We start from the raw sequence: 11155 nt of genomic DNA, 5'->3' as shown, positions 1-11155 counted from the left end.
TTTAAGTAGAAGTATCTTAAGAGATCACATTTTTTTTTAATTTTATTTTATTTTATTTTTGTTACAGATGTTTCTCCTTTTTTACCCCATTAACACCCTTCTCCCCATCCCCTCCACCCCGTCCCTGGCTTTGTTGTCCATGTCCATTGGTTATGCGTACATGCATGTAAGTTCTGTGGTTTATCTCCTCCCTCCCCCAACCACCTCCTCTTACAAGGGTTGTCAGTCTGAATCCTACTTCCACGTCTCTAGGTTTACCCTATTCCTCAGACTATTATGTTCATTATATTCCGCAAATAAGTGAGATCATGTGGTATTTGTCTTTTTCTGCTTGGCTTGTTTTGCTTAGGATAATACTTTCCAGGTTCCTCTATGTCGCCTCCAAAAATAAGAGATTCTTTCTTTTCTTTTCTTTTTTTGGTACGTGCCCCTAGCAGGAACTGAACCTGGGACTTTCTGGTCCACAGGCTGATGCTCCAAACAATGAGCCAAACCAGCCAGGGCAAGAGATCTTTCTTTCTTACATCTACATAGTACTCCATTGTGTATATGTACCACAGCTTTTTTATCCATTCGACTACTGATGAACACTTGGGCTATTTCCAGATCTTAGCTATTGCAAATAGTGCTGCTATGAACATGGGGGTACATATATTCTTTCTGATTGGTGTTTCAGGCTTCTTAGGGTATATTCCTAGAAGTGGACTCTCTGGGTCAAATGGCAATTCAATTTTTAATTTTTTGAGGTAACACCATGGTGTTTTCCATAGTGGCTGCACCAGTCAGCATTCCCACCAGCAGTGTACTAGAGTCCCCTTTTCTCCACACCCTCGCCAACCTTCCAATGTTTGATGACTTGTTGATGGTGGCTATTCTGACAGGTGTGAGGTGATACCTCATTGCTGTTTTAATTTGAATCTCTCTGATGATTAGTGATGTTGAGCATTTCTTCATATGTCTCTTGGCCATTTGTATGTCCTGTTTGGAGAGGTGTCTATTTAGTTCCTCTGCCCATTTTGTAATTGGGTTCTTTGTCTTCATTTTGTTGAGTTGTATGAGCACTCGATATATTTTGGAAATTAACCCCTTATCTGATGTATCATTGGCAATGATGCTCTCCCATACAGTGGGTTGCCTTTCCATTTTGATGGTTCTTTCTTTTGCTGTGCAGAAGCTTTTTAGTTTGATGTAGTCCCATGTGTTCATTTTCTCCTTTGTTTGTGTTGTCTTGGGTGATGTATCAGTAAAAATTCTGCTGCATATGATGTCCGAAATTTCGTTGCCTACATTTTCTTCTAGGATTTTTATGGATTCATGAGTCACATTTAAGTCTTTTATCCATTTTGAGTTTATTCTTGTGTATGGTGTAAGTTGATATCTAGTTTCTTTTTTTTTTTTTTTTGCATATAGCTGTCCAATTTTCCCAACACCATTTATTAAAGAGGCTGTCTTTACTCCATTGTATGCTCTTGCCTCCTTTGTCAAGTATTAATTGAGCATAATGTCTTGGGTCCATTTCTGGTTTCTCTGTTCTGTTCCACTGGTCTATATGCCTGTTCTTGTGCCAGTACCAGGCTGTTTTGATTACAGTAGCTTTGTAGTATAACCTGATATTCGGTATTGTGATCCCGCCTACTTTGTCCTTCTTTTCCAAGATTGCTGTGGTTATTCGGGGTCTTTTTTGGTTCCATATAAACTTTTGAAGTATTTGTTCTAGTTCTGTGAAATATGTTGTTGATAGTTTGATGGGGATTGCATTGAATCTATAGATTGCTTTGGGTAATATGGATATTTTAATGATGTTAATTCTTCCAATCCATGAACAAGGTATGTGCTTCCACTTTTTTATATCTTCCTCTATTTCTTTTTTCAATGTCCTGTAGTTTTCTGCAAATAGGTCCTTTACTTCTTTGGTTAAGTTTTTTCCTAGGTATTTTAATTTTTTTACCGTGATGGTAAATGGGATTGTTTTTTCAGTTTCTCTTTCTGTGAGTTCATCACTGGTGTATAAGAATGCCGAGGTCACATTTTTTAAAAACTTATCTGTACTGTTAAATATATCTTTTTCCCCCATATTGATCCCCTCCTCCACACTCCCGCCCCCCCCTCCTGCCTTTCCCCACACTGTTGTCTGTGCCCATTGGTTATGCATATAAGTTCTTTGGTTTATTTCTTCCCACACCCAACCCCCCTTCCCTTTGAGGTTTGTCAGTCTAACAACCAATTTGTACTTCTTGATCCCTTCACCTTTTTCACCCATTCCCCCAACCCCCCTCCCATCTGGCAATCAACAAAATATTCTCTGTATCTATGAGAATGTTTCTGTTCTGCTTATTCATTTTGTTTTAGATTCAATTGTTGATAGATATGTATTTATTGCCATTTTGTTTGTTCATATTTTTTATCTTCTTTTTCTTCAAGAAGACCTTTCAACATTTCATATATAATGGTTTGGTGGTGATGAACTCCTTGAACCTGTTGCATTTTGATGATGATGATGATGTATCTTGGTGTGGGCTTCTTGGGGTTCATCTTGTTTGGAACTCTCTTTGCTTCCTGGACTTGTATGTCTTTTCCTTTTCCTTCACCAAGCCAGGGAAGTTTTCTGTCATTATTGTTTCAAAAGGTTTTCAATTTCTTGTTCTCGCTCTTCTCCTTCTGGCACCCCCAAGATGTGAATGTTGCTACACTTGAAGTTGTCTCAGAGGCTCTTTACACTTTCCTTTTTTTGGATTCTTTTTTTGTTGTTGCTGTTCTGATAGGGTGTTTTTTGCTTTCTTGTATTCCAAATTGATGGTTTGCTTCTTGGCTTTACCTACTCTACTATTGAATGTCTGTACATTATTCTTTATTTCAGTTAGTGTCTCCTTCATTTCTAACTGGTCCTTTTTATGTTCTTGAGGCCCTCACTAAGTTCACTGAGCATCCTTATCAGCAGTGTTTTGAACTCTGCATCTGTTAGGTTGCTTATCCACATTTCGCTTCATTCTTTTCCTGGAGTTTTGTTCTGTTTTTTCAATTGGGACCTGTTTCTTTGTCTCCTCATTTTGGCTGCCTCCTTGTGTTTGTTTGTTTGTTTCTTTTTTTTTGGTACATGCCCCTAGTGGGAACCAAACCCAGGACTCTCTGGTTTGCAGGCCAATGCTCCAACCACTGAGCCAAACCGGCCAGGGCTCCCTGTGTTTGTTTCTATGCACTAGGTAGAATTGCTATGTCTCCTGGGCTTCCTAGGGTGGCCTATTGTAGTAGGTGTCAGGTCCAATGGCACAGCCTCCCTGATCTTCCAGCTGGGCCCTCAAGGTGCACCCCTCGTGTGGACTTTACACACTTCTGTTGTAATTGAGTCTTAATTGCTGTTGGCACATGAATGAGAGGGTTTCCCTCAGGCTGATCAGCTGTAAGGATTGGATGTGCCTACTATCCACCGACCTCTGACTGCTGTAGACCAACGAAACAGACCAGACTCAGGCTCTGAATTGGGTTCAAATTAAGAGAGCTTTATTAGCCGCGCGGCGACTGTCCCATCCAATGCAGAGGAGAGAGCAGCCCTAAGCTCAGAGGGAGGGTTGCTTATATAGTTGTCTTAGCCCGTTAAGAAATTTGGGGTAAAGGTTTGCGAGCAAGCAAGCACGAACAGAAGCAGATATCGCCCTAGCCGGTTTGCTAAGTGGTTAGAGCGTCAGCCCATGGACCAGAGAGTCCTGGGTTTGGTTGCCACTAAGGGCAAGTATCTTGGTTGCAGTTTGTCCCCGGCCCCGGTTGGGGTTGTGTGGGTGGCAACCAGTCGATGTGTCTCTCTCTCATCAGTGTTTCTCTCTCTTCCTCCCTCACTCCCTTTGGCTCTATCTAAAGATAAATGCAAAAAAAAGAAGCCGATATCTACAGTTAGCCGTTATGCCTGAGGAAGCAAGCACTTTCGGTTTGCACAATGCAGTGGTTAACTACACAATATAATGGTTAACTATTAACTCTGGCTGCTAGTTCTTGCTATTCTCTTAAAGTCCAGGGGATAAGGTCTGCCTAATGGGAAAATTTTTTTACCGTACATTCACATAGCACGTGTTTGTCCTTTTCACTGACTACCTTGGATGATCAGCTGTGCAGGGGCCCATCACACAGAGCAAGACTTACTTCAGCAGGGCTCTGGTACCCACTGAGTCCATTCCTTAAGTATGTCACTTGTGGAGGTGGTTGGGTGGAGGTGCTTCGCAGTGTTCTGAAGCTGTCCACTGGGTGTGCTGGCTCTGGTACCAGGTCAGCCACTGCCTGATGTTCTCCCCAGGGCTCCCAGGCATAAGCTACAAAGCGGTCTGCAGATGGCTACTTTTGTGCTGGGCTTGGAGGTGCCCAGGCAAAGCCAAGTTGTGAACCAAGGCTGGCTGCTTCTAGTGCCAGGCCTGGGGCCACTTTGCGAGAGGTATGGGGCGAGCTGAGACCAGATGCTGCTTGTTTAAAAGAATTTTAAAAAATCTGAAGCAGGACAGGCCATTTCTTTGGTAAAGCAACTGGCAATAGCTTGGGTGGGCCTGAAAGTTGGGCGGAGCGGGGCCTCAAGGAGTCACCAGGGCGGGGCAAACAGTGTGAGCCAGTTGCTGGAGTCCTAGATATGGCAGCTATCTGCCTGCTCTGTGGGGGAAGGGCTCACGAAAGGAACAAAGACCTCTGACAGCATGTCTGTCCAGGAGAAAACCACCTCTCCAGCCCTTGCCCCACTGCTAAACAATTCAGTTCTTCCCTGTGTGTCTCTGGTACCTTTTGAGCTTCCTCCCCAACGCTGGATCCTGGAGGGTATGAGTTCGAGTAAGTCCGTGCGTGGGCCCTTTAAAGAGGAGCTGCCTGGGGCTCTAGCAGCCTCAGCCTCCCTCAGCCTCAGTTCCTGCTGTTTTGTTTGTTTGTTTGTTTGTTTTTTGTCTTATCCTCACCCGAGGACATTTTTTCCTGGTTTTTGTTGTTGTTGTTCAGAGAGAGGAAAAGAGAGAGAGAGAGAGACATCGACGTGAAAGGGACATATCAAGTGGCTGCCACCCACACGACCTAACCAGGGCCGGGGACAAACTGCAACCAAGGCATGTGCCCTTAGTGGGAACCGAACCTGGGTCTCTCTGGACCGCACGATGACGCTCTAACCACTGAGCCAAGCCGGCCAGGGCCCTGCTGGTTTTTATAGCCAGAAATTATGGGGACTTCTCTTCCTGGCACTGGAACCCTGACCTGGTGGCCTGGTATGGAAGGGGGACCCCTCACTCTTCAGGGAGGACCTTCCCAAACTGAGGTATCCCCCTGATTTTTATCTGCCACACGTGGGTGTGGGACCAGCCTGTCCGGGCCTTCGTCCCTCCTACCAGTCCCAATTTGGCTTAATTCCGTAGTTGTAGGACTTCCATTCAGCTTGATTTCAGGCGGTTTTGAATGACGGCTGTTCTGTAGTTTAGTTGTAACTTTGATGTGGTTGTGGGAGGACGCGATACTGCATTTACCTACGCCGCCATCTTGACAGGAAGAAAGATCACATATTTATTTATTTATTTATTTATCTATTTATCTATCTATTTTTTTTTTTATCCTCACCCGAGGACATTTTTCCATTTTTTTGTTCAGATAGAGTGGGGGGCGGGGGGAGAGAGAGAAACATCGACATGAAAGGGACACATCGAGTGGTTGCCACCCACACGACCAACCAGGGCCGGGGACAAACTACAACCGAGGTACATGCCCTTAGCGGGAACCGAACCTGGGTCTCTCTGGACTGCAGGCTGATGCTCTAACCGCTGAGGCAAACCAGCCAGGGCAAGATCACATATTTATTAAGCAACAACTAAGTGCTAGGTACTGGAGTGAAGTAATACAGAAACAATCTCTAATTTTGAAGCTTAAAGTCAGAGTTAGAGGTACATAACCACACAAACAGCTGTAAAATTGTAAGAGTAACAAGTGTTGGAAAGCAGTTACTCAGGTGCAACTGAGGGGGTGGGAATTCGATCTGGTTAAGGAGATCTGGACAAGCATCCTTGAGGTAGGATCTGAAGGACAGGAATGATGTAGGGAAAGAGGGGAGAGAAGAGGGTTCCGGTCTGAGGCAATGGCAATATGCAACCTCCCTGTGACACAAGGGAGCATGACAAGGAGAAGAAGGCCACCGTGGCTGGAGCACAAAAAGCAAGGGGAACTTTGAGTTTCCAAGAAAGGCAAATTAGGTATTCAGATAAAGACTTCAGTTGATAAATATTTTAGTTGAAAACAAAATGATGTGTCCTCTTAACAACTCTGAGGAGCAGACGAGAGAGAAAGAATCAGATTACAATGGAAGGACAATGAGAACAGAGTTAGTCCAGCACCAAAGCCAGTTATACCCTAATAATTTACTAGGTCTCTTAAAAATGTACTTCAGTTTTGAAGGGTCAAAGGGGAGAGAAATCGAATCCCAGAAATCACTGTCCATGTGGGTACTGTAACAGGAGAGAGACCCTCCCTCTAAAAAACTGGGGACTCAAAAGGCTCTGATTCAGGGTGGCAGTGAACCAGAAGTCGGTGAGTCTTCCCGGATTTACTACACTGCTCACATTACCTTGGTGGGATGGGAACCTTCAAGCCTTAGGCTTGGGATCAGTGGTACTAGATTAGTAGTGTCCTCAGGTGGCCAACATAAGAAAATACAAATCCTCACCAAAGGAAAGTACCTTCACTCGAGGCTTCAAATTATTTCTACAAGTGATTTTTCTTTTCTTTTTTTTTTAAATTTTTTTCTTTATTGGCCCTGGCCGGTTTGGCTCAGCGGTTGGAGCGTCGGCCTGCGGTACAGAGAGACTCGGATTCGGTTCCCGCTAAGGGCACATACCTCGGTTGCAGTTTGTTCCCGGCCCTGGTTGGTCGTGTGGGTGGCAGCCACTCGATGTGTCCCTTCACGTCGATGTTTCTCTCTCTCTCTCTTCCTCTCTCTCCCTCCCGCTCTATCTGAACAAAAAATGGAAAAATGTCCTCGGGTGAGGATAAAAAAAATAAAAATAAAAATAAATTTTTTTTCTTTATTGATTATTAGAGAGAGGAAGGGAGAGGGAGAGAGAGATAGAAACATCAATGAGAAAGAACATCAACTGGCCACCTCCCGCATGCCCCCCACTGGGAATTAGGCCCACAACCTGGGCATGTGCCCTGACCAGGAATCGAACCGGCAACCTCTTGGTGCAGGATTGATGCTCGCTCACTGAACCACACCAGCCGGGCTCTACAAGTGATTTTTCAACCAGAGTAACCTCCACTAGTCAAAAATAATTAGGCACACAAGGAAATAAAAGCCAAGAGTAAGAAGAAGAATAACAGTCAAAAAAGCAAACCCATAGAATTTGAATTGGATTTCCTAGAAATAAATATGTTTTAAAAAATAAAAGACAAGCTTGACAATAGCTATAGAGGTCAAAAAAAAGCTATTATAATTTCCTGTGAATTTCATAACAACTCTGAGAGCCAGATATTAGCCCTGTTTTCAACAGGAGAAACTCAGGCTCAGAGGGGTTAAGTAACTTGCCCAAGGTCACCCACTAGTCAGTGGGTGGATTCAGATTTAAACCCTGGTCTTCTTTACTTCAAAACCTCTTTCCACTGTACTACAGATAAATAATTATTTGACTTAAAAAACACAGAAGGAAGGTTTTCATCTTCCTCATTCTTTAACCAAGCTGAAGCCTGTGGTAATCATAAAGTTTATGAAAAATTTTTCTTGAATTGAGGTCAAAGTGAGCAGGTTATAGATTATGGAAGGTTCTGGCCTTTATGCACAGGGATTTGAGGTCACCATCCTAGAGATTTCAAAAGTATCCCAACATAAAATATCTAATGTATAGATTCATCAATGGTTATTGATTATTGAGCATGGGCCACACAGTGTGTTAGAGGCTTTCTCAAATATATTCTCACATTTAACCTCAAAGCAACACTGCCAGGTACGTGACATTAACCTGAGTTCACAGATGAAGAAACTGTGGTTCAGAGGGCCAAAGTAACCTGCCTACCAAGGTTCAGACTTGGCCTCCATGCTTCTTTCTACTATACCAGTGTTGCTTTTCAAAAAGTTTCTCACAGGCCTAAAATCTGCGTGAAAGCCACTTGATGTCTAGCCACTAGTAGGCACTTTGAGATTTCAGCTCCAGACTAGTGACTTTATAGCAGAAAGGTTGAGATCTGATAGGAGCTGGGAAGAACCACCTGTCAAACTGCTTCGTGCCCTTTGCTCACCCCACTCAGGAATTCGCAAAGTCCTTGTAGTGGCTGCTACTGGTGCTTCAGGACACATACTTCCTGGGAGAGGTGCACCCCTCATGAGGAAGAAAAGTATCCCCACATTGAAGAGAAAGGGACTTCACTTCAAGAGTGGTAGGTTCTGTCCTGGCCGGTTTGGCTCAGCAGTTAGAGCATTGGCCCATGGACCAAAGAGTCGAGGGTTCAAATCAGGTCAAGGGCACGTACCTCAGTTGCAGCTCGGTCCCCAGCTCCAGTCTGAGTTGTGCAGGAGGCAGCCAGTCTGAGTCTCTCTCACACAGATGCTTCTCTCTCTCTCTCTCTCTCTCTCTCTCTCTCTCTCTCTCTCTCTCTCCTTCCTTCCCTCCCACTCTATCTGAAGATAAATGGAAAAATATTCTTGGGTGAGAATTAAAAAAAAAAAAAGAGTGGTAGGTCCCCCCAAGCAAGGATGAGTCAGAGCAACTAGCATTTATTATTTATCAGGAGCCATCTCCAGACCCAGCACTGCCTCATCTCACAAGAGACTTGCATGGGAACTGCCATTACTGTCCCCATCTCACAGGTGAAATTGAGACTGCTTATTCCACAGTCAGTACATGGAAGAGCCAGTGTGTGAATCCAGTGAGTCTAACTCCAGAGAATTGCATCCCTTACAAGAAAAAATGCACAATGCCTGGCACTTAAATGCTCAGTAAGCCCTGGGGATGATGATGATGATGATGATGACGACGACAACGACGACGACGACGACGACGACAACAATGATATTACACTTACAAACAAAAAAATGGATTATGGGTCTTTGTGTGGACCTGTATGGTAGCCACTAGCTGCAGGAGCTATTGAGCAATGGAAATGCGGCTACTATGATTGAAGGACTGAATTACTTATTTATTTATCATAGATTTTCCTTATTGATTTTAGAGAGAGAGGAAGGGAAAGGAAAAGAGAGATAGAAACATCAATGAGAGAGAACATCGATTAGCCGCCTCCTGCATGCATCCCACTGGAGATCGGGCCCACAACCTGGGCATGTGTCCTGACCAGGAATTGAACTGGTGACCTCTTGGTGCATGGGTCAGTGCTCAACCCCTGAGCCACACAAGCCAGAATGAATTTTTATTTTAATTTTAAAACTGAAGCAGTGTCTGGCCGGTGTGGCTCAGTGGACTGAGCATCCTCCCATGGACTGAGGTCCCAGTTCAATTCCTGGTCTAAGCACCTGCCAGAGTTTTGGGCTAGATCCCCAGTGTGGGGCATACAGGAGGTGGCCAATTGATGTTCTCGCTTACCGGTGTTTCTATCTCTCTCTCCCTCCTCTCTCTCTAAAATTAATAAAGAAAAAAACATTTTTAATATATTTTTAAAATATTAAAAAATAATGGTAATAAATAAATAAATAAAAACTGAAGCAGGGCCCTGGCCAATGTGGAGTGGTTAGAGCATTGGCCCATGCACTGAAGTGTCAAGGATTCAATTCCTAGTCAAGGGCACATACCTGGGATGCAGGTTTGATCCCTGGCCCCAGTTGGGGCAAGTGTGGGAGGCAACCAGAAACATCACATTGATGTTTCTATCTCTCTCTCTGTCTGTCTGTCTCTCTGTCTCTGCCTCTCTCTCTCTTTCTGTCTCCCCATCCCTCCCTCCCTCCCTTCCACTCTCTAGAAATCAATGGAAAAAATATACTCAAGTGAGAACTAACAAAAACAACTAACCCAAAAAACTGAAGCAGTGTAAAATATATGTTTCTGTTATTCATGACTTTATTGTTTTGTAGGACTACATCTCACCTTAACATTGCGCCATGTTAGATGTTATTCTAGCCCTGGCCAGTTTGGCTCAGCAGTTAGAGCATTGGCCTGCGGTCCAGAGATGTTATTCTGTTGTGTGGTGCCTGTGCCGGGCATGTATGTCATCTCTAATATCACATTAATGAAATGCTTATATTGATTATATATTGAAATGCTGCATTTTAGATATATTGAGTTAAGTAAAATATATTAATAAAATGAATTTCAACTGTGCCTGTATATTTCTTTTTTAAGAGGGACAGAGAAACATCGATGTGAGAGTGCAGCGTGGATTGGCCGCCTCCCGCATGCCCCCCATCCAGGATTGAGTCCAAAACCCTGGCACCCTGACCAGGAATCAAACCAGCAACCTCTTGGTGCACTGGACAACAGCCAACCAACTGAGCCACACTGGCCAGAATATATATATAATAATTTTTTTTTTTTTTTATCCTCACCTGAGGACATTTTTCCATTTTTTGTTCAGGTAGAGTGGGAGGGAGAGAGAGGAATAGAGAGAGAAATATCGATGTGAAAGGAACACATCGAGTGGCTGCCACCTGCACAACCGACCAGGGCCGGGGACAAACTGCAACCAAGGTACGTGCCCTTAGCGGGAACCAAACCCGGGTCTCTCAGGACCGCAGGCCGACACTCTAACCGCTGAGCCAAACCGACCAGGGCTATATATATAATTTTTTTTTTAATTATTGATTTTAGAGGGGACGAGAGAGAGAGAGAAACATTGAAGTGAGAGAAACATCAATCAGCCACCTCTGATACTTGCCTGAACTGAGGATTGAACCCAAAACCCAGGCATGTGCCTCAACCGGGATTCAAACCTGCACACTTTCAGTGTATAGGATGACACTCCAACCATCTGAACCATACCGGCCAGGGCTGTGTATATTTTATAATGTGGCTACCACATTTTTTAAATTACATAAGTGGCTCACATTATATTTGTAAGAGAGCATGCTGGCATAAATTTTAAGACCAATTCAGAACCTTTGAGTTGTTCTAAGCAATAGAAACAATTTGTCACTTTTTTTTTAAACTAAAAAATTGCTTTCAGTAGTAGTGATCATTCTATCTATAATCAATATTCTCAGAATGGTTGATAACCTCAA

Source organism: Molossus molossus, unplaced genomic scaffold, assembly GCF_014108415.1.
Source record: "Molossus molossus isolate mMolMol1 unplaced genomic scaffold, mMolMol1.p scaffold_m16_p_4, whole genome shotgun sequence".
In the NCBI taxonomy this organism is placed as follows: domain Eukaryota; kingdom Metazoa; phylum Chordata; class Mammalia; order Chiroptera; family Molossidae; genus Molossus; species Molossus molossus.
The sequence above is the reverse complement of the archived record's forward strand: the minus strand, read 5'-3'. Positions refer to the sequence as shown.